The sequence below is a fragment of the Canis lupus genome, chromosome 27, assembly GCF_011100685.1.
Source record: "Canis lupus familiaris isolate Mischka breed German Shepherd chromosome 27, alternate assembly UU_Cfam_GSD_1.0, whole genome shotgun sequence".
NCBI lineage: Eukaryota > Metazoa > Chordata > Mammalia > Carnivora > Canidae > Canis > Canis lupus.
This window is the reverse complement of record NC_049248.1, coordinates 38,425,003-38,451,738: the sequence shown is the minus strand read 5'-3', so window position 1 is coordinate 38,451,738 and position 26,736 is coordinate 38,425,003. Positions and strand designations below refer to the sequence as shown.

General features: G+C 46.6%; 1 protein-coding gene across 9 annotated transcripts in view; it reads left to right on the top strand.

The window, feature by feature from the left end:
• Positions 1 to 14,879: 14,879 nt before the first annotated feature.
• Positions 14,880 to 26,736, top strand: part of SLC38A1 (solute carrier family 38 member 1) — a 69,307-nt gene continuing 57,450 nt past the window's right edge. For 3 of the 9 annotated variants that reach the window (XR_005380075.1, XM_038577427.1, XM_038577431.1), the window contains exon 1: positions 15,710 to 15,866. The gene's annotated coding sequence lies outside the window, so the exon portion shown is untranslated. Of the gene's footprint in view, positions 15,034 to 15,709; positions 15,867 to 16,121; positions 16,233 to 17,542; positions 17,759 to 26,736 lie in introns of those variants that run through there. The other 6 variants (XM_038577428.1, XM_038577432.1, XM_038577429.1 and 3 more) reach the window with 4 other exon arrangements.

Genomic DNA, 26,736 nt, shown 5'->3' with positions numbered 1-26,736 from the left:
ATGCTTGTGAGCAGGACCCTATACCAAAAGAAAGAATGAGTGGCATCTAACTTACTATTTTAGGTTCTTCATTAAAATCAACAAACAATTCAGGAATGCCCCTTTTTTTTTTTAGATTATTTATTTATTCATGAGAGACACACACACACACAGAGGCAGAGACACAGGCAGAGGGAGAAGCAGGCTCCATGCAGGGAGCCCGATATAGGACTCGATCCCGGGACTCCAGGATCACTCCCTGGGCCGAAGGCAGGCACTAAACTGCTGAGCCACTCAGGGATCCCCAGGAATGCCCCTCATAACTTGCACTTTTACTCCCATGATAGGAGTACAATTTTACTTTGCCTCCCTTTCAAAAATGGGTCACCTTTGTCTCCCTTCCCCATGCCACCATATCCACCTTCATCTCCAAAAATCTATTTAAAGGTGTGCCTTATGCCTTTAATGTCTTTCAGATGCTCACTCATTTGCGTAGCTCAGGCAAGCCATCAAAAGAATTAATTACGTAACTACTTCAGTTACTTTGCCACTGGTACAGGAGCAAAATAGCAAAATAGCAAACACCCTAATAATTAACAGGATGGATAAGCTCGGTAGATCTTTGTGACTACAACTATATTTCATCCATCTCCTTTCTATCCCAACAAAGAGTCAGGTGCCTGGTAAGCAGTCCATAAATATTTATTAAACCAATGAATGAAAAAAACTGGGTTATGCTATGGGGGTTCCCCGGGTAGCTCCGTTGGTTAAGCATCTGACTCTTGACTTCCACCCAGGTCATGATCTCAGGGTTGTGACATCGAGCCCCACAATAGCAATGGGCCCTGACATGCTGGGTGTGAAGCCTGCTTAAGATTCTCTCTCTTTTCCTCTCCCACCTCACTCATGTGCAGGAGTATGTGCGCGTGCTCTCTCTAAAATAAATAAATAAATAAATAAATAAATAAATAAATAAATAATAAATAAATAGAATATTTTAAAAGCGGAGTTATGCCAGAATAGAGGAATAATTTCTAATTGTTTTGTCTGGTTCTATCCCTCATATTTACAGCATATAGAAAAAGAAACACAGTCATTCAAAGCAGCCAGACCTGAGTTTGAACTCGGCTTAGCTGCTGTCTACGAAATCTCGACTAAGTTCCATCCCCTCCCTGCCTGTTCAGGAATGTATGGTGAACTTTGATCCCTTGCTATTCCTCCTGGCTTCATATTATTTTGCTGTTTCACTAGAGAAGGGGATGGAAAACAAAGGAAATGAGCATCGAATTCTTCGACCCTAGTTTTTCATGCCCAAGAGTCAGATAAGTCAGAACAATGAGAACCCTAGGATCCTTCCTTTTTGTATTTCTTCCTGTTTGTGACATGAAGTACAGCAGGCTGTGTGTATTTTAAAACCATTCTCTCAAGAATTTTCTACTTTTTTTTTTTTAAGATTTTTTATTTATTCATGATAGACATAGGGAGAGAGAGGCAGAGACACAGGCAGAGGGAGAAGCAGGCCCAAGGTAGGGACCCCAATGTGGGACTCGATCTCAGGACCCCAGGATCACACCCTGGGCCAAAGGCAGGCGCTAAACCGCTGGGCCACCCAGGGATCCCCAAGAATTTTCTACTTTTGCATTTACATTTATATTTCCTGAGTCCACACCGATGCACGATGGGGCAATCATAAGGCCCAATTTCAGTCTGTGCTACAGAGGACACCATGGGACACTGTCCTTGTCCTCCTTTGGAAGCCCACAGAAGCCCTCATTTATTTGCTCTTTTGCAGAAGTATCTCGACCACAGAAGGCTGATTGGCCCCAGGGCACCTATCCTGCTCCTCCTCTAACTCAAGGCCACCCTGAAGGCCCGTCACCGCTTGGGACTCCCTGGGGGTGTCCCTTTGGTCTTGCTTCCTTCCCTCCAGGGTAGATCCCAAGTAATCAACTTCCCGCTCATTAGTCTCAGTCTTAAGACTGACTCTTCCCCAGAGAATCCAAAACCTCGACAGATACCTACTTTGTGGATTATTAAATATTTTTGATAACTTGGACCGAGGCTCTCTTTACTGGAGAGAGCAAACCCAAGTGGTGTCTTTCACTTTGACCTACGGAATCTCCACAACTAGATCGGGCGTCGCTACAACCTGAGCGCATCTACGGCGGTGCTGGATCCCGCTCGGCGTCCGCAGGGTGGGGGGCCCAGCGGACTCCTCGGCGCGGGGTGGGGGGGTGGGGGGGTGACAGAGCTGACCCCATCGGCGGGGGGGGGGAACCCAGCGGACCCCTCTGCGGGGGGTGGAGGGACCCCGTCGGTGGGATGGGGGACCCCGCGGACTCTGTCGGCGGGGGGTCGGGGGACCCCGTCGGTGGGATGGGGGACCCCGTGGACCCCGTCCGGGGGGCGTGGGGGGACCCCATCGGCAGGAAGTGGGACCCCGCGGACCCCATCGGCGGGGGGGTGGGGGGACCCCGTCGGTAGGGGGGACCCTGCGGACCCGGTCAGCGGGGGGGGACGGGGGGGGGACCCAGCGGACCCCTCGGCGGGGGGTGGGGGGACTCCGTCGGTGGGATGGGGGGACCCTGCGGACCCCGTCGGGGGTGGGGGGACCCCGTCGGTGGGATGGGGGACCCCGTGGACCCTGTCGGCGGGGTGGGGGGACCCCGTCGGTGGGGTGTGGGGCGACCCAGCGGACCCCGTCGGGTGTGGGAGGACCCCGTCCGTGGGATGGGGGACCCCGCGGACCCCTCGGCGGGGGAGGGACCCCGTCGGTGGGGGGGGACCCTGCCGACCAGGTCAGCGGGGGGGGGACCCAGAGGACCCCTCGGCGGGGGTTGGGGGGACCCCGTCGGCGGGGGGTACCCAGCGGACCCCGTCGGCGGGGCGGGGGTGGAGGCGGGGACCGTGACACGCTGCCTTGCTCGGGCTCAGCGTCGGCAGGGGGGACCCCGCGGACCCGCCGACGCCCCTTCCTGCAGCCTCGGCCACACACCGGGCCACCGTGTCCTCACCCCTCGGGCCCCGGGGCGGCCGGCACCCCACCTGGGGCTCTGCGCCCGCCCCGCCCGGCCCCGCCCGGGGAGGCCCTCCTGCCCTCCTGCCCCCCCCCCCCGGGGCCGCCCGCAGACCCCCCGCCCCGCCCCGCGAGCGCGACCCGGAGCCCCGCAGCCTTCCGGGCCCCCCGGGCCCCCTGGTGCCGGCGCTGGTGCCTGAGCCCCTCCGCGGAGCCTCCCCCAGCCGTGGACCAGGGGAAACAATAAAGCTTTTTTTGCAGCAAAACCCAAAACCAAACCCAACTCCCTCCCCCGAAACTCAAGTACATAAGGTTATTTATGCTTTCCTAATACAGAAATGTAATTTGTCTAAAAATGGGTGCCTTATTATTATTATTATTTTAAGATTTACCTATTTATTTGAGAGCCTGGCAGTAGAGAATCTTCCCTGCTGAGCTCTGAGAGGTTGCGGGAGGCTCCATCTCAGGGAGCAGGAGGTCATGACCCGAGCAGAAACCAAGCTTGGGATCCTTAACTGACTGAGCCACCCAGGTGCCCTCATTTTATTGTTTTGAAAATGGATCTATGGGTCAGGGTGCCTGGGTGGCTCAATCTGTTAAGCTTTGGATCTTGATCTTCCCTCAAGTCATGATCTCATGAGTGGTGAAATGGAGCCCCACTGGGCAGGGAGCCTGCTTAGGATTTTCTCTCCCTCTCTTTCCAGTTCTTTCTCTCTAATAATAATAATAATAATAATAATAATAATAAAAGAGGCGCCTGTCTGGCTCAGTCCGTAGAAAATGAGTCTCTTGATCTTGAGGATGTGAGTTCAAGCCCCATGTTGGGTGTAGAGGTTATTTATAAATAAAATCTTAGAAAAATAATAAAAATAAGGGTTTATTTTAAAAGTTAATTTTCTTTTTTTTAAAGATTTTTATTTATTTATTCATGAGACACACACACACACACACACACACACACACACACACACAGAGGTAGAGACACAGGCAGAGGGAGAAGCAGGTTCCATGCAGGGAGCCTGACATGGGACACGATCCTGGGCCTCCAGGATCAGGCCCTGGGCTGAGGGCAGGGGCTAAACCACTGAGCCACCTGGGCTGCCCTAAAAGTTAATTTTCTATAAATTAATTTAGGAAAAAATTGTAACCTTCTGCCTGTACGGTATATTTCTCAATGTATTCAGTACGTCATTTATATATTAGCAATATTTTATACTTTACTCTTAAAGTGTGTTTCTTTTATATATATAAAGATTTTATTTATTTATCCATGACAGACAGAGAGGGAGGCAGAGGCAGAGGGAGAAGCAGACACCCTACTGAGCAGGGATCCTGATGTGGGACTTGATCTGAGGACCCTGGGACCATAGTAGATGCCTAACCGACTGAGCCACTCAGGTGCCCCCCTCTTTTATATTTTTTAAAGTAATCTCTACATCCAATGTGGGGGTTCAAACTTATGACCTCAAGATCAAGAACCACATGTTCTACCAACTGAGCCAGCCAAGCCCCCCTATATATTCAAAATTATAGATAGAGAGCCTATACATTTCTTTTACAGGAACTCTTAGATTTTTATGCATTTTTATGGTAAAGGTTTTATGTGTATGTTCACATTGACTTATAGGCATAAAAAAGTCCAAATCTATGGTTTTTGTTTTATTGACTTAGTAATGATCCTAAAATTCATGTGGAATAATAAACAGATAAGACTAACTAAGAAAAATATGTAAAGGCTTGTGCCCTAGTTGATATTAAAGCCCACGACAAAGGTCTACTAAATCAGCATAGGTGATAAAAGAATAGGCATATCAGCAGACAGAGTAGTTAGATCAGGAGTAGGAACTTATTACATATATATTTTAAAGTGTGATGACATCTGATAAAGGAGGCACCACAGCAGTAGAGAGAAGGAATTTTCACAGGTGGTACTAGAATAATTGGTTAGTGATTTGGAACAAATCAATTTAGATTCTTAACTCTTGCTCCTAAGTGGATGAAAGAATTCAGTAAAAGCCCAAGTCATAAGAACTAAGGCCAAATTCTGGTGAATGTTGTATCTGTGAAATAAATTTGTAGATGTAAGAAAAAAATTCAAGAGTTCATTGACATAAAAATTTTAACCTTCTGAACATAACTAAAAAGCAAACAGAAAATTGAAGAAATGCATAATTAGCTACAATTATGACTTTTAAAATATAAAACACATGCACAACTGGATTTAAAAACACCAAAATATTGGAACAATGAATAAAGCCTATGATATAAGAATTCATAGAACAAATTTAAAAAGGTCTAATAAGCACATTTTAAAACTTCAGTAAAACCAGTAACAAAAGAAATGCAAATTAAATCCAGAAATTCTTTTTTCACTTACTACTAAATTATGAGCAAAATTATAATTCTCAAGACTACTAAAGATGCCATGTCACAAGTACCTTCACATGCTATTAATGTTTTCTTTTATGGGAGTTCAATTTGCCAACATATAGCATATCACCCAGCTATTAATGTTTTAATGCATACTCTCTTTCTAAAAAGTGATCTTAAATTTGTATCAAATATTTTAAAATATTGCTACATTTAAGCCCTTTGATTCTACTTCTAGAATTTTATCTTACAGAAATACTCAGAGATGGGGAAGAAGTATTATACACATATATAATAAAATGAAAATCTGAAGTTAATGAGAATGCAAAACCATATGATGGGATATTTCGTAGTCATTAAAATTTATGTTTTTGAATAAATGTTAATGATATAATAAATGATCATAATTTCATAAAATGCAGAACTGGACATGATTCTGAATGTAGAAAAGATGGGCACAAAAACAAAATGAACTAAATGTCAGTAGTGCTTATCTAATGGTCTACAAACTTATGGGTGAGTTTGGTTTTCCTTAGATTTTACTGCGTTTTCCAACTTTTCTACAGTGAGAGAAATTAATTTTGCAATTTTGCGTATATATGTGTGTGTATTTAAGGAATGAACAGGAGGTAAAAAAATTGGAAACGTATTGTTAACTATTCTTTGGAGAAGCTTGCTCTCAAATAGAAGAAAGAAAAAAGCTGCATCTAGAGACAGATGTAAAATCGAGAAATTTCCTCCCTTTCTTTTTCCTTGTTTTGCTTTCCTCTCCTGTTTCCTCCCTCCTCATCCCTTTCTTTTCTAATGATGAGAGGTTTGAATACTTTACCGTCAGTAGAGAAGGGAATGAAAATACAGTAGTAAAGAAATGAATGCAGGAGCAAGTTTCCAAAGATGACAGAATCAGTTAAAGAATGCTGCCTTTAAAAGGAATTAACTTCAAGCACATTCCTGGAAGACACGAATGAATGAATGAATGAATACACTAACACCATGCAGTATGATAGTTTTGCTGGAGTTCTGTTCCTTCTCAAAACTGAAATCAGTGGATTTAGAATAACAACTTGAATAGAGACAAGAACTATCATATTCATGGTTAAATTGATATTGCTAAATGGCTCATATCCTAACTATAGGATTATATCTAAATTCTCATTTTTGTATGAAGGGCAAGGAGGAACAATAGAACAAATTGGAACTTTTTTTTAAAGTACAAAATTTAATTGGACTCCATTTACAAATGTTAATTTCATACAGGGAGTGTGACGTGGAGAATGCTGGCATTCATCCCGATAATTCTGGAAGTAAAAACTTTCCGATCATTAAGGAAGTGGTTTGGGCTCTGAATTTTCTAGATAATTCACATAAGCTAGAAAACTGTTAAGCTAAATATACTACTCCTTAAACACAGGCTGGGGTTTTGTTTTTTGTTTGTTTCCTTTTAAGAATGATATTCAATAGACACCCTTGGTGTTTTAAAATTGTAAATTATTCATCATGAGATTCCAAAAATTGCTGTTCATTTGATAACATATATACAGGCTCCTAAACTTTGAAAACTTAGCTAAATGTATATTTGATAAATATTTTATATTTTTGTTATATTCCTTGTCCTTTTAAAGACCTGACATTTAAATTAAACATGAAACAAGGGACACCCGGGTGGCTCAGTGGTTTAGTGCCTGCCTTCGGCCCAGGGTGTGATCCTGGAGTCCTGGGATCGAGTCCCATGTCCGGCTCCCTTCATGGAATCTGCTTCTCCCTCTGCCTGTGTCTTGGCCTCTCTTTGTGTCTCTCATGAATAAACAAATAAAATCTTAAAAAAAAAACAACATGAAACAATTAGAGCTACTTAACTATATTCTATTTACTCTTTCATACATTTATTAATTGCACAAATATTTATTGAGCTCCCATTATGCCTGAGGTACTTGGAAACAAGTGAAAACATGCCATTTGACTTTATTGACTTTATGAAGTTTGGAGACTAGTGGGGAAGTGGTCTTTGAATAAATAATTTCAATGTAGAGAAGCACGTAAGCTACTTTGGACTTCAGAAATGGCAAGTGACTTCTAAACTGCAGTGGAGACATTAGGTGATCAAGAGCAGTTAGACTGAGTTTTTGGAGGCTCTCAGGGAAGGCTGATGTGGAGTAACAAAGTGGACCTCGGGGAGAAAATACTATAATTCCTGTTTAGATTAATACATAGATCATTGATGACCCTCCCTCAGCCCACATGTTAGAAGGGATCCTGTCACTCGCAGCACTCAGGGTATCTTGAGGAAGGAGTCCAGGAAGGTATAATGGTGCCCTTGTTAATTTGTCTCCTTTTGGCATATTGTGATGTATTGCTTTTCCGTGTGCTTAGTTGATTAAATTAACAAATTATATTTCAGTTTAACTTGTATAATAGTAGATTGAAAAGATCCATCTAAAGAAACTCCAGATTTAGAAAAAACTAACAATACAAGCATAAGGAAATAAGAAAAAGTAGAACTGACACTCTCACTCCTAGTAAGGGCTCTTTGGTTGGTCACACTGCAAGGTAAACCAATGCCTATCTAGTCAAAGTGATAAGAAGTCCATTAAAACAAACTCAGAATTATCAAGTAAGATTTATGGGCTCTCTTCCATGGTCATTAATGACGATCCTTATCTAAGTGTACATTTGTAGGTGGACAATGAATAAAATAAGTCTTTGTAAATTAGTGGATGAGATTGAGAAATGAATGGCTTCATTCACTTCTTTGGGAAGCTAACGGTGCACTCCTCCATCGGGACATGTGTTTTTGAGGTTCTTTCCCAGCTATGACAGCCATTAAATTCAGAGTCAAAATAAATCAACTCTGGAGCCAGACTTGTGAATTGCTGTACCACGAACATGAAGAACAATTTTAAAAATAAGGTACACTGAATCAAATATATCCCATTAAAATGTTAACATTTTAGTAATAATTAGGAATATATTTTAGTAATAGAACAAAATATTGTTAAATAAATATAAAATGCAAAATCCTATTAATTGTTAAAAACTTGGGGCAATGTTTTTAATGTATATAATAAATGGGACAGTAATACATATATGTTACTGACTAATATGTACATGTACATATCATGTTGAGTAAGTATAATCAGGTGCTTTTAATGATTCAGTACATAATCAACATCCTTGGGAGAGAAGTTGGCCAGGAGTGAATTGATGGAAGCTCATGCTAGTGATAGCCAGGAGGATGGAGAAGATGGAACAGATGCAGAAATATTTAAGCGGTGGAGCAATGGGACTGGAGATTATTCCTTTGAAAATGCACACTGGACTATGTCCATTACCCTTTCCCTGTTCAAACCCTTAGCATAAAGAGGACAGAATCCAAACAAGGCTCTTGTCCTCGGGGGAGCCTTCCTGACTCCCAGGCTGGTGCATGTTCCTCTGTCACTCTCACAGAATCATACTCTGAGTTCTTTTCCTCGGAGCATTCCTCTCCATCTGTAATTTTTACATCCACTGCCAAGATCATCTGAGGAATACTGGCCTCCCACTCTAACTCCAAGCTCCGTGAAAGACCAGCAAAATGCCTGGCACTGGGACGCCTGGGTGGCTCAGTGGTTGAGCATCTGCCTTTGGCTCAGGTCATGATCCTGGAGTCTTGGGATCGAGTCCCACATCAGGCTCCCCACATGGAGCCTGCTTCTCCCTCTGTGTCTCTGCCTCTCTCTCTGTCTCTCATGAATAAATAAATAATCTTAAAAAAATACCTGGCACTTAGTAAATGTTAATTCAAAGAATTAATGAATTCAATGTGAAGAGTGAAGGAGACAGCCAAGAGACTCCCCTTCTCTTGGCTTGAGTGGTTGTGCCCATGATGGTGCTCTTTCCCAAGATGGCGTCTATTGGAGGAGAAGACTTTGGGTTGGGGGAAGAAATGATGAGCTCAATCTTGGACATGTTACATTTGATTAAAGAACTTTGAGCATTTTATTCACGTGTGTATAAATGACTATATGTGTATAAATATACATCGTATAAATAACCATAAACATGTACAACACAAGACTATCAGTTTTACATCTCTTGTTAAATTACCCCCTTTGTGATTATGAAGTAGCTTCATATGCCTAAAATAAACTGAATAAAGAGATGGATATTTCTTCAAAATGGATATTTCTGGGTATCTCCTATTTTAAGAACAATCATTTAGAATAGAAACTTATTTTAGTAAAGCATGTTACTCTACTCAAGTAATGAATAGGATTCTTCCCCCTAAGAACTGCCTGCAGTAAAAAATAAAATAACATGAAATAAAAACAAAAAGCAGCCCCTCCATTTCAAAGCTATCTTTTCATCAGAAAAGGCAAAAGCTGCATTTCCCCCCAGTGAGACTGCAGCATCAAAGAGCGTCAGGAGAGCCTCCAACACCCTGGGATGACCCAGCTCTAGTCCTGCCCTGATAGCTCCATGCCAAGCATTTCCGACTTGTTTCAGATGTTCCTGCCTCCTGATCTTGTCATTCATTTTCTCATTTTCTTGTCTTTCTTATCTTTCCCTGGTGTCTTTCCACCACTTCTCTATCACTTTCCTTTCTCTCACTCTTGGATGCAGATCCTCTCTCCAGCTCTCTTGCGTTTGGATACCCAAACTGATAAGAAAGAAAGAAGGATCACATTGGATTAGAATAAAGGAATAGTCAGCTCTGTATCCTGTTTGCCAAAGCATCTCTAAGGGCTATGGAGGGTTTATAGCTCTGCCTAGCCACTGGAGCATTTTATTTCAATTTGTCATTTATGAATTTATGTCATCCTTGCTTTAAACGAATACTTGGGGGAAAAAATGAATGCTTGGAAACATGCCTTTGACCTTTACTTGTGTGATTCTAAAGCCTGTGTCCATGCCCTCTGCGCTAGTAGTGACATCTTTGCATATTATATTTAGGGTGCAGTTTCTCAGAAGTGACACTGATGAAATCTAAGTTCCTTCAACTTACTGCCAAACTGTTTTCCAGTAACAATTTTCATTACTTGTTGAATACTTAAGATATGTTGTGAACTCTCTTAAGTTTATTGACATACACATTTCACCTAACCTTATGAGATAGGTATTATGGTTCACTTCTGGTTTTTTTTTTTTTAAGATTTTAAAAATTTATTTATTCAGGGAGAGAGAGAGAGAGAGAGAGAGAGACAGGCAGAGGGCATCATATAGAGAGCCCGACGTGGGACTCGATCCAGGGTCTCCAGGATCACACCCTGGGCTGCAGGCGGCACTAAACCGCTGCGCCACCAGGGCTGCCCTGGTTCACTTCTGTTTTAAAGATGAGGACACTGAGGCACGGAGACATTATGTAACTTGCCCAAGGTCACAGAGCTAATAGGCTGTGGCGTCAGAATTAGAACTCAGGCAATCTGGCCCAGAGCCCACACTCAAACACCTAGTTTGCTGCTTTACAAAAAGTTGTACCAATTTCCACCGGCACCGTTAGTAAGTACATGCTAAGATGCTACACTACTCTGGAACACTTCTACTTCTTAATTAATACATTATTGGGTAGATCCCAAACTTCCCTTTCTCACCTTAAAGATAAGGTTGAGAGCCGAAATGGAGAGCTAACTATTCTCTAATACCATCTCTCTCCCCATTACCACAGTGGTGAATGAAATGGGAGTAGAGGCGTGGGCTTGATACTCAGTATGGGGTGAGGACAGTAAAGTACACATTGTGCCCCTAAATTCAGGCTTTGAACAGTCAGTGCCGCATGCTTTTTTTTCTGCAAAGTGTGAAAATAATAAACAAATACCACTTACTGAGCACTTATGCCCCAAGCAAGCATTATGGTAAGTATTCTGTAGACACTGACTCATTTGACCATGAGATGGGTATTATTACCCCATGCGGCAACAAGCTAGGGAAATACAGTCACAGTTGACCTGTACAATGATGCCTAAATGTCAGATAAATTTGACATCAAACTTTCAGGACTGGTCATCAGCCCTGGTTCTTTATCTTGCCATACAGTCGCAATACTTAATGAACCCTACTCCCTGCTCCCCTAAGAGATGAAACAAATAAATGACCCTACAAAGCTGGCCTGGGCCCAAATCAGAGACAATAGACACCTTTAAAGAGGCTCACTCTGGGATTTTAATTTACATTCAGCTTAGAGTGGGGATTGTTGACCTCCTGCCAGGACCAATCAACTACAAATCCAGCGAGGTAGAATGTTCATCTCAGTGCTGGAAGAAGGGACAGTAGGATCTGTCTGTCACAGTGCTATGGAGAAAGGTTAGTTCTCATAGTGCCACGTGTCTGGAGAAAGATGGCCAGGACAACTGGGAACGCCTTTAATGGCAAATTACTTTTTGCTGCGGCTGTTTAACTCCTAGTACCAAAATATTGGCATCTATGGATATGATCCAAAGAACAAGAATGATAAAAAAGGGTTAATCAGGCCAAGAAATGCGATTACATCAGTCAAAAGAAGAACCAGTAATTTCAAAGATCATCAGTGATTTTAGAGTAGATCCTATCAATAGGGATTAAAAAAAACCAATTTCAGAATAAATAACTTATTTCCTAATAAGGTAAGTTTTGTTCACAGATGGCTGTACTGCTTCTGTTACAAGTAGAAAATGTACAGGACACTTATTCTGAATTAACCTCACCAGTCGACTTTTCTATTTTTTATCATTATTAAAATTCAGACTGTCCTGAAATAGTCCTTTGTAGATTAAAAGGAAAAGCGACATATTCAGAAGATAGTATTAATCCTATGACTCAAGATTCATCCACAAGATGTCTGCTAGTATTGGGCCAGATGTATTTGGAAAGTTTTGAAGATGCACGGAGAAAGCACAGTTTCTCCGTAAGTGCACAGCTAGTGGTGACCCTTCTAGCTATCCTGCCGGGCAACCCACCCAGGGAGCGAGTGCAAGCCAGGTGAGGACACGGTGAAGCTGCATTGAGAGCAGCTGTGACTTAAGTTTAGGCTGAATCCTCCTTGGGGATCTTTCTTCACAAAGCTACCCGTCCCTCCTGGAACCAAACAGAAAGGACCTATGGGGCTACCAGAAAACTTCCAGGTGACCCCAGGTGATTCAATTCTCCTTTCACAGTAGATTCCTTCCTCAACATCACATTCAGAGCAGACACAGAATTTTCATTTTCTTGGTTTCCTGGAGCAGTCCACAGTACAACCTGTGAGTGTGTCCTGACTACCTTTGTACCATTTTGGGAACATTAGACACTATCGACAACAATGCCCTTGGAGTTCACAAACCCATTATATATATTTTTTAATTTTATTTTATTATTATTTTTTTTCACAAACCCATTATAGAGCAAACTGACACCCTGGATTCTCTGGAAACAGGCCAGTGGTTTCCCACCAGAAGGCACAGGGACCTGGGACCTGTTCCACCCCTCGGCCCTCCAAAGAGGGTTGTTTTCACATTGGGCAACATTTTAGACCTAGACACAGAGAATCAGCTTTGGAATCAGCTCAGGATTCTAGAGCTAGATGGGCCAGTTAGACCTTAGGATAATTTCCTCAGTGTCTGAATCAGGAGTTTGGATGGTCGGCACCTTTTAGGAATGTTGTAAGGATTAGGTAAGAAACCATCTGTAGGGACACCTGGGTGGCCCAGCGGTTGAGCATCTGCCTTTGGTTCAGGGTGTGATCCTGGAGTCCCAGGATCAGGCCTGCTTCTCCCTCTGCCTGTGTCTCTGCCTCTCTCTGGGTCTCTCATGAATAAACAAATAGAAAAAAAGAAAAAAAAAGAAAAAAGAAAAAGAACCCATCTGTAAAGTGCTTATCCTGCTGCTTATGTCTCAGCCCAGTGAATGGGGAGGTTGTCATCACAACACCCTTTGCCCCCTTTCATGCAATGGGTTTAAGTGCTGAGCTACTGAAAGGAAGTCTCACCTACAAGCAATCCTAAAGAAAACCACACACTGGGCAGCCCGGGTGGTTCAGTGGCTTAGCACCACCTTCAGTCCCGGGTGTGATCCTGGAGACCCGGGATCAAGTCCCACGTCAGGCTCCCTGCATGGAGCCTGCTTCTCCCTCTGCCTATGTCTCTGCCTCTCTCTCTCTCTCTGTGTCTCTCATGAATAAATAAATAAAATTGGGACACCTGGGTGGCTTAGTGGTTGAGCGCCTGCCTTTAGACCAGGGTATGATCCTGGAGTCCTGGGATGGAGTCCCACATTGGGCTCCCCACATGGAGCCTGCTTCTCTCTCCGCCTGCTTCTCTGCCTCTCTCTCTCTCTGTCTCTCATGAATAAATAGCATCTTTTTGACAAATAAATAAATAAATGAATAAATTAAATAAAAAAAAAACACATACACTGCAGAGAGCAGGAAGTTGATCTGAGCACCCCCACTCCGGCCCCCCACCCCCAGTTCCCCACGCAGGAGCAACCCTTCTTTCAGCCTCGTTCATGCTTACTTACACTCTCCTTCTAGGTTGTCAACTCATATCCAGATGAGGGCTGAAGCTCCTTCTCAACCCGAGGACCAAGAGTGTCTGCTCGCAAAAGGCCGCAGTGTCACGGTTTAAAAGACTTGAGCATAGATTTTCAGGAATCACTTCCAGGCTCCCCCCCTTGCACTGTGTTCTGTCTGGAGCGAACAGAGCCAATTCCGCCTCTTTGAACCCACTTTCTTGTTTATACAGAGAGGACAGGACCTAATGGAGCGGGTTGGAGGGATTAAATGAGATACTATTTACTTGTAAAGTTCATAGCACGGTAGCTGGAGAGGAGTAGCAGTTCCATCACTCCTGAATCCAATTCAAAAAAACGCTCGGTAAAAACTGCAGTCTTTCGGGTGCCTAGAAACCAGCAGACAATGGAAGGATGAGCTTGAAATCAGATTCTCTCCAAACAAATAGTGATGAACATACATCCTGCCTAATAAGGCAAAGATTTCAACAGCCTTTGGAACTATGCTCACAGTTTACCTACGCTGCCCGTTCAGATTTCTGTCCTTATTTATTAGAATCATTGTGTCGCGCAAAGGTGCACACTACTTAAAATCACTTAAAAAAAAAAAAATTAACTCCATACCACATTAGCTTCCTCCAGGAAAGGACAGGGGGTTGGAACCAGCTCTTTGAAGACCTGTAGAATATTCCCGTGCTGCGGGTACAATTAACCCTCTGTTGTGCAAGTCGGGAAAACAGGACTAGGACAAAAGTGAAGCAGGTGAGGCCACCACGTCAGAGGCAGAATTTGAACGCAGGCCTGAGGTGAGCTGCCATCATTTCGCTCCCCTGGATTTTCCATTTCTCAAGCTCATTCACCGACGTGCCTTCTCAGGAAGCTACTGCCCAGTGAATGGCTATTGCCATTTGCTGCCATTTGGGGGGATGCAGTGGGCGGGGGGGGGGGGAGACTTTGAATTACCAGGGGTTTGAATGGTGGGGTGTCCTCTCACTTTTCCAGACGTGATTAACATTTTTTTTTTCAATAAAGCGATTGGTGGCCACTCCACTACGGGGGCCGGTCCATGCGCCCGCCGGAGACGCTCCAGGTAGATTAATCTGAGCGATGATTCACCTTCCCTTTCCTGTTTTGATGGAACACGGGGACGGCGCGATCCCTGCCCATGGAGAGCTCGCGTCCCCAGCCCGCAAACTGGCTTTGTGACCGCGGCGCAGCTGGCGGAGGCGCAGGTGGGACCTCCGGGCGCCATTTTCAGGAAAACCCAACCTCGGGGCCGGGGGGCGCCCGGGAAGGGTCCGCGCCGAGGCCGAGGCCGAGGCCGAGGGGAGCGGGCCCCGCGGCGCGCGGGCAGGTGCGCGCTCCCGGCTCGGCGGGTCGCGCCCAGGCCCCCGGAGCCGGCGCCGCGCACGGGGCTCGGGCGGGCAGGCGGGCAGGCGGGCGGCGGCCGCGGGGTCGGCCGAGGGGGGCGCCCCCCGCTGCGGGCCGGGGACAAAGGGGCTGCAGGGGCGCCCGTGCGCCCCGCTCGGCCCGCCCGCCGCGCGGCCTCCCCGGCCCCCGGAGCCAGCCCCTCACCCACGCGCTGCGAGCTGCCCGCGGCGCCCCCCTCCCCGGCGTGCCCCGAAAGCCGCCCCCCAGCCGCTCCCACTCGCGCCCCCGAGGGCCCCCGGTGCCCCGCCGCCGCCGACCCCAGGGGGGCGTGGGCAGGTGTCCGGGCTGCGCGCCGCCGCCGTGCCCGGTGCCGCCGCCAGGGCGCCCCGCACACGCCCCCCGCCCCGCGCCCCGCGCCCCCGCCCCGCCGCCCCTTCCCCGACGCGCGGTCGCCGCACCCTCTGCGAGCGGCCAGCGGGGCCCGCGGGGAGTCGCCATGTGACGGGGCTCGGCGCGGTGACACGCGGCTCGGGCTCAGGGGCGGGCGCGCGGGAGGGGAGGCGGCGGCGCGCGGAGAATGGCCTGACTTTCCCCCCCTCGGAGCCGTCACGAGCCATGGATGCGCCGAGGCGCCGCGCCGCGCCGGTGGGAGAATGACTGCGGCCCGGGACCCTCCGAGCCCGAGCGCGCGCGTGTAAGTGCGAGGCTGGCGAGCGGGCTGGGGTGGGGGTGGGGTGGGGTGGGGGTTGGCGGTGGGGGAGATTCTGATGCAATCGGGCCCAGGAGGAGGAGGAGGAGGAGGAGGAGGAGGAGGAGAGCCCGAGAGCGCGGGCTGGGGCGGCCACGCCGCGCCGCTGAAGGTCGCCGGGAGCCTCCGCCCTTCACCTTCCGCGGAGATCCGCCGCGCACGCCGGGCCTCCCCGCGCAGCCCGCCGCGACCCCCGCCGCCGCCCGCGCGCCCGGCGCCCCGACCTCGCACGGAGGCCGGCCCTCGGCCCGGGGCACCCCGGAAGGGCGGACGCCCGGCCTCCTCTGGCCGCTTTCCCCTTTAGTGCCCGAGGTGAGGCGACTTCGCCCTGGGGGCTGGGGGGCGGGCGAGCGGGCGGCGGCCGGGAGGGAAGGGAGTTCGCGGCGCGGGAGGCGGCGGCGGGGAGCGCGGCTCTCGCTCGGGACCAGCCCGGGGCTCCCCTCCTGCACCTGTGCGGGGCCGTGGCTCAGCCGGCGGGCGTGTGCGCGGCGGCCGAGCGCCGCCGGGATCTGGCTGCGGGGTCCGGGCCGCGCGGGGCCGGGGCGCTCCGCCGTTACGCACGCGGGGTCCGGGCTTTTCGGGGGGATTTCCTGCGCCCGCGGGGCCGTTGGAGGGCAGGTGGTGCGGCGCGCGGGGCGCGTGCGGCGGGGCCGAGCCGGCCCCCGGGAGCTCGCCTGCGGCCCCCTCCTCGGGCTGGGCCCCTCCCTCGGCGGCGCCGCGTCGGGGGGCTCCGGGGGGAGGGGGGCTGGCGACGCGGGCGGTGATTCACGGTCGCTTCCCGCCCCACGAGGCGCTTTACAACGGGAGGAGGGCGAGGACGAGAAGCGCTGCTCGGGGAGCTGGCGAACAAAAGGCCGCCCCGCGCGGGGCCCGGGCGCGGACCGCCCTCGCCTCCCCTCGCCGCGCCCCTTCCTCCTTCCTCCCCGGCACCGCGCTCGCGTCCCTAAACGTTGCCACAAAAGGGCCTTTTGAACTCGCCGCGCCAGCGCCGGGAGGAAATCCTGCGCTCCGCCGCCCCGGCGCGCGCCCTGGGGCGCCCCCCGCCCGCGCCCCCCCCCAGCGCGCCCCGAGCGCCCGGCTCCTCCGCACCCGCGGGGACCCCGCAGGTCACGGGGCTGCCCGGGCGCTGCTGCCCTGCGGAGTCGCCCCCCCCACCCCGGGTTCGGGGTGAACTGCGATCAGAGGATGCACAGGAGCGGATGGCGGCAAAAGGAATTTGGCGGTCACGGCGTCAGCGCGTTTCGGGGCGCCTCCACGGGCCGTCTCGGGCTTGGGAAGGTGGGGCTCCCCCGTCGGGAGCCCTTTGTGTCTCGCTCTGCGGCGCGGACCCCCTTTTCGGGGCGCCGCGTCTCGGGTGGAAGCCTCCCCGCCCCCGGGATCGCGCACTTTCTCAGACTAATCCCTGGCGCCGCGCGTAGCTAAGAGTGAAAGGGACCCCAAGCGCGAAGAAACGGTATTTATTTGTATGCGAAGGGGATTTGACATCTCTGCAGTGGAGTTTTTTTGTTTTTTTTTTGTTTTTTTTAATGTCAGGGGGAGGAGGGAATAAAGCAATGGTTTGCAGACTGCAGGGTACAGCCAGGCTGTAATTTGTCACCTTGATAGAAAAAACTGGGTAGCAACTTGTGCTGTTTCTGACGTCAGGACCGCGGAAATAAAACCTGAGCTAGGTGGCTGGCTGGCCTCATTGTTAAAACATCTCACTGCGGGGCGGGTACTCCTGAAATCTATGTGAAACAGCCCAGAGGAGCCACCGATCCTGGATTTTGCTTCGGGCCCCAACCTCAAAATGGCTTTGCCCCTCTCAGTCACATCAATTCTCAGCATGTCTCCTTAAGGTATTTAGGAAACTTGCCTAGTCTGGTTTGAGATCTTAAAACCTTGATGTGGTTTATTCACTTCCCCTCCTGCCCCCAAATATTCAATAAATATTTCCTACTTGAGGACTTATTATATGTAACTAAAGTTCCTGTTTCTGTTTCCCTTTTCCTAGAGGAAACCGACGATAAATGCACGTATAATGAATTTCAGGTGTGTGTTAGCAGAATGAAGACATAAAACAGGATCACATGATGGGGGAAGGTGCTTGAAATAGATGACCGTCTAGCAGGATCTGTGTGGGAGGGTGACGTTTGTCCAGAGACTAGGAGGCCAGGCATCTGGCTGCTCTTGTCGGGTATTTTCCTCCCCCTGGATGACACTTGAGGGCAAAAACCAGTCTTATAATTGTTCCCCTAATGCCCAGCATGGAGTAGCTGCTTAAGATATGCCTCTTGGCTTGAGACCTTAGCCATCTCATTCACTTCTTTATGCGACTGTTGACCATCCCTTCCTTTATTTTTTTTATTTTTTTAAGATTTTATTTAGTTATTCATGAGAGACACCGAGAAAGGCAGAGACACAGGCAGGGGGAGAAGCAGGCCCCATGCAGGGAGCCCAATGTGGGACTTGATCCCAGATCTCCAGGATCATGACCTGAGCCAAAGGCAGATGCTCAACCACTGAGCCACCCAGGTGCCCCATCATCTCTTCCTTTCTATATCACATTATTTGTTTCCCTTTCTCCCAAGTGAAAATGTGAGAGCTTTCTTTCTGCTTCTCTTTCCCTCTTACTCTCCTCCCTCTTCTGAGCACTTACCAGGCCCTTGTTAATGCCTCTCAAACCTGTCTTCTCATCTACATTCCCACTGCCCCAAGTTCAGGTCCCTGTCACCAGTCTTAGACATGGCAATGCAAGTAGTGTGTTGGGATACAAGGATCACGAAACAGACATGGGGGTGCTCTGAAGAAACCAGTGCTTCCTGCAGACACAACACGTGATTAAGAGTGGAGCAGGGAATTAATGAGCTGTAACAACTTTCTAGTTGATCTGCTCGGGTATCAAGCCCCTGCTCCCTAATCAGTCTCCAGGCTTCCATGGATCTGTATTTCTTAAACTCGGTTTGCATTTTTTAGTGACTTTGCTTCTAAAAACCTTCAGGGGGTTCTCGTCACCTAAAATTAAAGTCTCCATTTCTTAGCTAGTCAGCTCAGGACCCTCCACGGTCTGATGCCTCATCTCTTTCCATCTTTCTCACAGTTTACCCTGTGCTCTCCCTGTCACTTTGCTGCTTCAGCACCGGTGTTGATTCTGGACTGGAATGCCTCCTGTAATCCTGTGTATTTGTGAAGGCCTAGCCTGAGTGTCACTTTTCTCCCCCTTCAAATAAAGTGTTCACTGATCATCTCTTAGCATTTTCATAAGGATGTATCTCTTACTTTTTGCACTTTTGTCACTCCAGGTCACGGAAGGCAGGAGATAAGGCCACAGGCTTCGAGTTAAAAGTACATACTGAGGGGATCCCTGGGTGGCTCAATGGTTTAGCTCCTGCCTTTGGCCCAGGGCTTGATCCTGGAGTCCCGGGATCGAGTCCCACATCAGGCTCCCTGCATGGAGCCTGCTTCTCCCTCTGCCTGTGTCTCTGCCTCTCTCTCTCTCTCTCTCTCTCTCTCTGTCTCTCTGTCTCTCATGAATGAATAAATACAATTTTAAAAATAATAATTCAGAACACATTATTAAAAAAAAAAGTAAATACTGAGTTTCAACTTACCAACCAGCCCAGGGACATGGGGGCTTGTTTAGCATCTCTAAACCTTAGTGTTTTTGTTTTGTCTTTTTAAAAGATTTTATTGATTTATTTGAGAGAGAGAGAGCTGGGGGAGGGGCAGAGGAGGAGAGAGAGAGAATCCTCAAGCAAACTCCCCACTGAGTGTGGAGCTGGGAGCTGGATGTGGGGTTCAGTCTCATGGCCCTGAGATTATGACCTGAGCCGAAATCAAGAGTCGGCTGCTCAACCCCTAAGCCATCCAGGCGCCCCTGGCTTTGTTTTTTCATTTGTTAAATGGGAATGAAGGTAATTGTGATGGTGGTGGTAGTGGTCCCTATCTTCTTGAGGTATCCTGAATATTTAATTAAGATAACGTGTGTGAAGTGCTGGGCACCATGTCAGCACTCCATATATATTGTATTAAAAAAGGACTTAAGGTTTCTCATTTATCAGAAGTGGTGGGAAAGTTGATCAGTAAAGTTCCCCTTACCTCTGGTATTCTGTGCATATTTAATCATTTAAAATACTTTTCTGAAAATAACATCTTAATGGAAACTATGAAAGGTGGTGTGGGGGCGGGGAAAGGATGTGTGTAGAAGTAAGTACTTTCAAAATCGCATCACAGACTTCAGAAAAAGGCACCTTGGACCACTGACCCTAAATTACGTCTTTTAAAAGCGCTGTTACGCTTGCTTCTAAAATCTGACATATTATAGTCATTGGTTTTCTAGTGACCACCTACGTGTTAGGGCTACTTAATAACAGTAAAGGAATTCAGTCATCAGGGGGGCACCATGTTTTGGGGAAACTTTGCAAGAACCAGGCTTACGATCAAGGAACTCTGCCTCAGTTTACCTGGTAAAGTTACAGTGTGCCTTTGCCACTAATTAGCTGGGTGCACTTGGGCAAATCATTTAACGTTTTTATGCCTCATTTTCTCATCCGTCCAGCGCTAATAAATAGTGTCCAAGCTGCCTAACCCACAGAGTTGTGCAGATACAATGAGAACAGAGCTGAGGAAATCCTTGAACAACTTCAAAGAAGTACTCAAGATGATAATCATCTTGAGTTAAATGTGCTGCTAATCCACAGCCTTAGGGCACAAGTTCAGATTAGTGATTCTCAACTCTGGCTTCACATTAGACCTCCTTGGGGTCTTATATTTTTATTTTTCATTTATTTTTAAAAATATTTACTTGAGAGAGAGAGAAAAAAAAGAAGAGTGAGCAAGCAGGTGGGAGGGACAGAGGGAGAGAATCCAGGCAGACTCCCTGCTAAGCCCAGATCTCGGTACAGGCCTGAATCCCATGATCCATGAGATCACAACCTGAACTGGAACCAAGAGCCAGACGTTCAACCAGCTGAGCCACCCAGTTGCCCCCCACTCGGAGTCTTTTAAAAGCTACCAATGCCCAGACTCCATTTCCAGACCTTCAGATTTAGTTGGCCTGGGGTGGAGCCCAGACTTGGTTTTTTTTTTTTTTTCTTTAAAACACTCAGGGTGATTCTAATTACAGTGACTTAGATTTTAAAGCAAACAAACAAACAAAAAAAGCCAGAAATTAAATGAAGAGCTCCATATGTTGTTTGATATAGTCTAAATAATGCAGAGCTGTGACCTTGAGTGACTTTTCCCTTGATTTTGACTAAACCAGCCTGTTGTTGACATCAGGGAGCCACAGCCTTAGATTACAATTTACAGCCTGAATTTTCCCAGGTATATACAATCCTGCCCACTGATACAGTCAGGGCCACATAAAGATTTAATGTGTGGATCTCAGTTTCCATCTTTTAGGAGTGATGAAGAAGACTGGAAAAGAAACAGACAATGGAAAGGAAAAGGAAAAGGATAGGGTCTGACCCAGGTAAGGGAGGAGGAAGCTCTGAGTAGAAGAGACAAGGACAGAGCACAGAGAAAAAGTTGTATTTGGCTTATGGAACTCGTCTAGTTGAGCTTGCACACGACTGGCTATAAAGCCAAATAAAGCGTGTGGGTACATTTTATGTGACCTAGACTTTTAAAAAAATTGTTTGGAATTACCTGTCAATATTTAAACTTCGGATATTCACTTAAAATCTGGATTTCAGGCATTTCTTAGGAAAAAAAAAACAAACAGTAGAAAGATCTGGCTTATTCCTACTGAAATAGGTGGGATATGTGTTCTCCAGTTCCTTATGCTTCATCTGCCTTGCCCATTTGTCTCCCATATCCAGGCTGTGGTGGCACTTGCAACCCTTGCTCTGCATCTGTAGACCTTAGTCCTGGCTACACATTCGAATCCCCTGGGGAGCATTTAAACTATCCATGCTCGATCCCACCATAGACCAATTAAATCAGAAATTGGTGTGTGTTAGGCAATTTTTTTTTTTTTTAACTCTTGAAGTGATTCCTGTATCTGTATCCGGAACTGAGGACTTCTAGCCTAAGTCACCTATTCAGAAGATTTGTCCACAAGCCCGTTTCTTGTCTCTGAAAGTGATCCATTAGGAAACACTCGATAGCATTATAAATTCAGAGGGCCTTAAGACTGGAGATCTTTGAGAGAGCATTGGTTAATCAGAACTAACTAGTTTGGGACACCTGGGTGGCTCAGTGGTTGAGCGTCTGCCTTTGGCTCAGGGCATGATCCTGGAGTCCTGGGATCGAGTCCCACATCGGGGTCCCTGCATGGAAGCTCCTTCTCCCTCTGCCTCTCTCTCTGTGTCTCTTATGAATAAATAAATAAAATCTTAAAAAAAAAAAAAAAGAACTTCCTAGTTTAAGGTGAGAAAACAGGCCTAGAGGGAAGAAAAACTTGTCCAAGGATTATTATATCATTTGGTATTGGGGTATATAGTGTGTTTAATTTTTTTTAATTTTTATTTATTTATGATAGTCACAGAGAGAGAGAGAGGGGCGCAGAGACACGGGCAGAGGGAGAAGCAGGCTCCATGCACCGGGAGCCCGATGTGGGATTCGATCCCGGGTCTCCAAGATCGCGCCCTGGGCCAAAGGCAGGCGCCAAACCGCTGCGCCACCCAGGGATCCCTATAGTGTGTTTTATTATGTTTTCTATTTTCAGGCACAGGCATATGTGTAATTTTTTAATAAATGATCCTCTTTATATGCACCACTTTGTGATGCTTTAAATTTCTTATTATTTCTGTTCTTTCTTGAATAGTTTGTTGGGCACTAGCTGTCATAACTTAGCTAAGCCTTAAAAACAAAGAAAATTCCATCCAGTGTTTTTAGTTCAACAATAGTCCTTTTTTTCCTTTTTTTTTTTTTTTTTTTAAGATTTTATTTATTTGAGATTGGGTGGGGGGAGAGAGAGAGAGAGAACGAGTGAGAGGCAGAAGCAGGCTTTCCACTAGTAGGGAGACTGAGGCAGGGCTCCATCCCAGGACTTCAGGATCGTGACCTGAGTTGAAGGCAGCCACTTAACCAACTGAGCTATCCAGGCTCCCCTCAACAGCAGTTCTTGATCAAAAATATCATTAGAGGGCAGCCCCGGTGGCTCAGCGGTTTAGCGCCGCCTTCAGCCCAGGGTGTGATCCCGGAGATCCGGGATCCAGTCCCATGTCAGGCTCCCTGCATGGAGCCTGCTTCTCCCTCTGCCTGTGTCTATGCCTCTCTCTTTCTCTCTGTGTCTGTCATGAATGAATAAATAAAATCTTTAAAAAATATATCATTAGAGCAAAAACATATATATGCAAAGAAAGATAATTTTCTCAAAAGCTGAACTATTCCAGGCTGTTTTCAACTCTGCATTTTGTAACTATTTTTTTTTAAACATTTAAACTCTGCCCTTTGTAACTATTTAAATCTACAAATTTTCAGTTGATAAGAAAGATTTTTAGTTTTGTGGTATCCACACTGCTCAAATACACTCACTGTTCTCATTAAATAAAGTTTTAAGGGGATTTTTTTAAACAAATGTGATATACAGTTTGTCCTATATAGAAAGTTACAGATTGACTTCACCAACTCTTGGAGTTTATCAGTATTTTCGGTCTTAGAGAAATCAGAGTAGTTCTGAAACGTCTGAATATGGGGTGCACCTGGGTGGCTCAGTCTGCCTTTAGCTCAGGTCATTGATCCTGGCATCGATCCTGGCATCTTGGGATTGAGGCCAGTCTTGTAGGTCTGCTCAGCGAGGAGTCTGCTTCTCCCTCCCCTGGCTCTTGCATTCTCTTTGCGTATCATATCATGGCATTAACCTTGGTTAATGATAAATACCTCCCGTTTATATAGTACCGCACAGTTTTAAATGTATTTCCACATAATTCTCACATACCCAGATTAAATGTGAAAGGAATTAAGTGGCAGACTTCATGGAAAGGGGCATTCATCTTGCTTCCTTTATCTTCCCGCTTCTATTTTATTTTCCAGGGAAAGTGTGTGAGGATCACTGATATGTTTTCTGCAGACAGATGATCATAGCTTGCTCTTTAAATTTAGTCATCACTATTATTGTTAACATATTTGCTAATACTATTTGCTAAGGGAGCTATCAGGTCTATGGTCCCTATCCTCAAGAAGTTGAGATTGTAATTAGGGAAGATGATAAGTACATAAAAAGATTGTTAACCTATATGAAAACCCTTGTACAGGCCAATGAGTAATCTATACAAAAATGTTGAAAGAATTCATCACAGGTACATACTCATGGGTTGGTCATTGGAGAAAGCTATCACAGAGAAGTTTGATTTGAAATTTTTTAAAAAATTTATTTATTTATTAGAGAGAGAGAGAGAGAGACAGGCAGAGGGAGAAGCAGGCTCCCTGCAGGGAGCCCGACATGGGACTCTATCCTGGGTCTCCAGGATCACACCCTGGGTTGAAGGCAGCGCTAAACCGCTAAGCCACTGGGGCTGCCCTGATTTGAATTTTTTAAAAAGAGCATGAAAGCAAACAAGCTGGGCTTTGAAAGCAATGTTATACTTCCAGAGGAGTGGACTTCATGGGAAGGGGGAGGGGAGCAGTTCGGGGTCAAAGAAATGGTGTGAACAAAGCAGAAAACTGCCTAAGACTAGATCCATTGAGGGAATGGAGGGCCCAGGAGGAATGTCATGGGAGAGCAAATTAAAGAGCTAGTTATGAGCAATCTAGGATTGCTTTGGAAGATTCCAGAGATTAGGCTTCATCCTGTAGACGCTGGGAAGTTATGATTGGCAAGAAGAGAAGAGGAATGTGCCAGACACAGGTTTTCAGGAACAACCTGCCTCTGTAGGGGAGAGAGGGTAGGGCCAGCAGGTAGCATGGAGGAAAGTGAGTTAGGATTGTGGGCAGAGGGGAATAAGGGGCAGGAGGGGACTATGAAAGAATGTTGATGGGGCTTGGTGACTGATTAGATATTTAGCGGCATTAAAGCCATACCCGGGCTCCAAGTCTGAGTGATGAGGAAAAAGAACATTATCTTTAACAGGAATAGCAAAGCCGACGTGTGAGGTCAGTGATATGTTCAACTAAGCATGTGGGGTTTGAAGTAATGGCAAGCATCCACATGGAGAAGTCCAGCGGGCAGCTGGCGTCTAAAAAGAATTTGTGGAAATTTTTCTGAACAGGAAGGAACCTGAGAGATCCTCTCTCTCTCCAGCCTTCTCATTTTACAGATGAAGAAACATGTGACATGTTAAGTGACTTGATTATTACCAAGTAGTATTTATGAGGGAGAGCCTATTTCATAATGCAGAGGAATGCTAGTTTTAGCAAATGAAAAAGACTGGGGAAAACGTCTGGAAGATGCCTTTGTGGGCTGAAATCTGACACTACAGGCTTGAAACCTTAGAAAGGAAAGAATTCAGAGTGTATGCTGGAGGAGTGACCCCTACACTGCAGGCCGGAGAAGGAAGGGGGCTGGCCCAGGAGGCCCAGAGGCAGTGCTTAGGAGCAAGTTGGAGTCCAAGAAGCAATGCTCCCTGCCTGCCTGGAAGGCGTTGGAGAGAATGAGAACCCAGAAAAGGCCACTTGTCTTGATTAGGAAGTGGTAGCAGGAGTAGCAAGTATAGCTACAGTAGCCTTCGAGACCCAGGCCAGGCCTGTTGTAGGTGCTGCCCATGGATCCGAGCGTGGAATCTTTATAATGACTGTATGAGGTGGGTAGTCTTACAGATTCAGAAACTGAGGCAAAGAGAAGTTGACCTACTTGCCCAGAGTCCACAGCTCCTGAACGGTAGAGCCAGAATTTGCCAGTTGAGCATGGTTTCAGGGGAGTGATGAGGACAGGAGCAAGTTCAGATTGTTGGCAGTAACGGGCGGGTTGGGGGCTGGTATTTCAAGGTTATAGACAAAGTCACTTTCCAGATACGGAGCTGAGAGTGATGGGTGGAAGTCAGGGAAGTGCGTGGAGAGGAAGTAGTGATAGAAAAATGCTAACAGAGCTAAGAGCACTTGTACTTGGTTAAGCCATGAGTCTTAAGAAGAGAGAAAACACCTTTAATTGGAGATTGCTTCTTGGCTCCTAGCCTTTTTATTACCAAAGACCTCTTTTAGTATTTCCCACTTCCCAAAGATCTTTTCCTTTCTTTTTTCTTTTTTTTTTTTAAAGATTTTATTTATTTATTCATGAGAGGCACACAGAGAGGCAGAGACATAGGCAGGGAGAGAAGCAGGCCCCAAGCAGGGAGCCCAACGTGGGACTTGATCCTGGGACTCCGGAATCACGCCCTGGGCCGAAGGCAGGCACCCAACCCCTGAGCCACCCAGGCATCCCCCAAAGATCTTTTTCAAAGATTATAAGTATCAATTTTAAGCTTTTGGTCTTTAAAATTTTTTTATTTAAACTCAATTAACATACAGTATATTATTAGTTTCGGATGTAGAACTTAGTGATTCATCAGTTGAATGTAACACCCAATGCTCATTACAACACGTGCCCTTCTTAACGCCCATCACCCAGTTACCCCGTCCCCCACCCCGCTCCCCTCCAGTGATCCTTAGTTTGTTTCATATAGTTAAGAGCCTCTTATGGTTTGCCCCTCTCTCTGCCTTTGTCTTATTTTATTTTTCCTTCTCTTCCCCTATGTTCATCTGTTTTGTTTATTAAATTCCACATAGGAGTGAAATCATATGGTATTTGTCTTTCTCTGATTTATTTCACTTAGTATAGTACCCTCTAGTTCCATCCACGTTGTTGCAAATGGCAAGATTTCATTCTTTTAGATGGCTGAGTAATATTCCATTGTGTGTATGTATGCGATATATATACATATATGTATATATGTATCACATCTTTATCCATTCATCT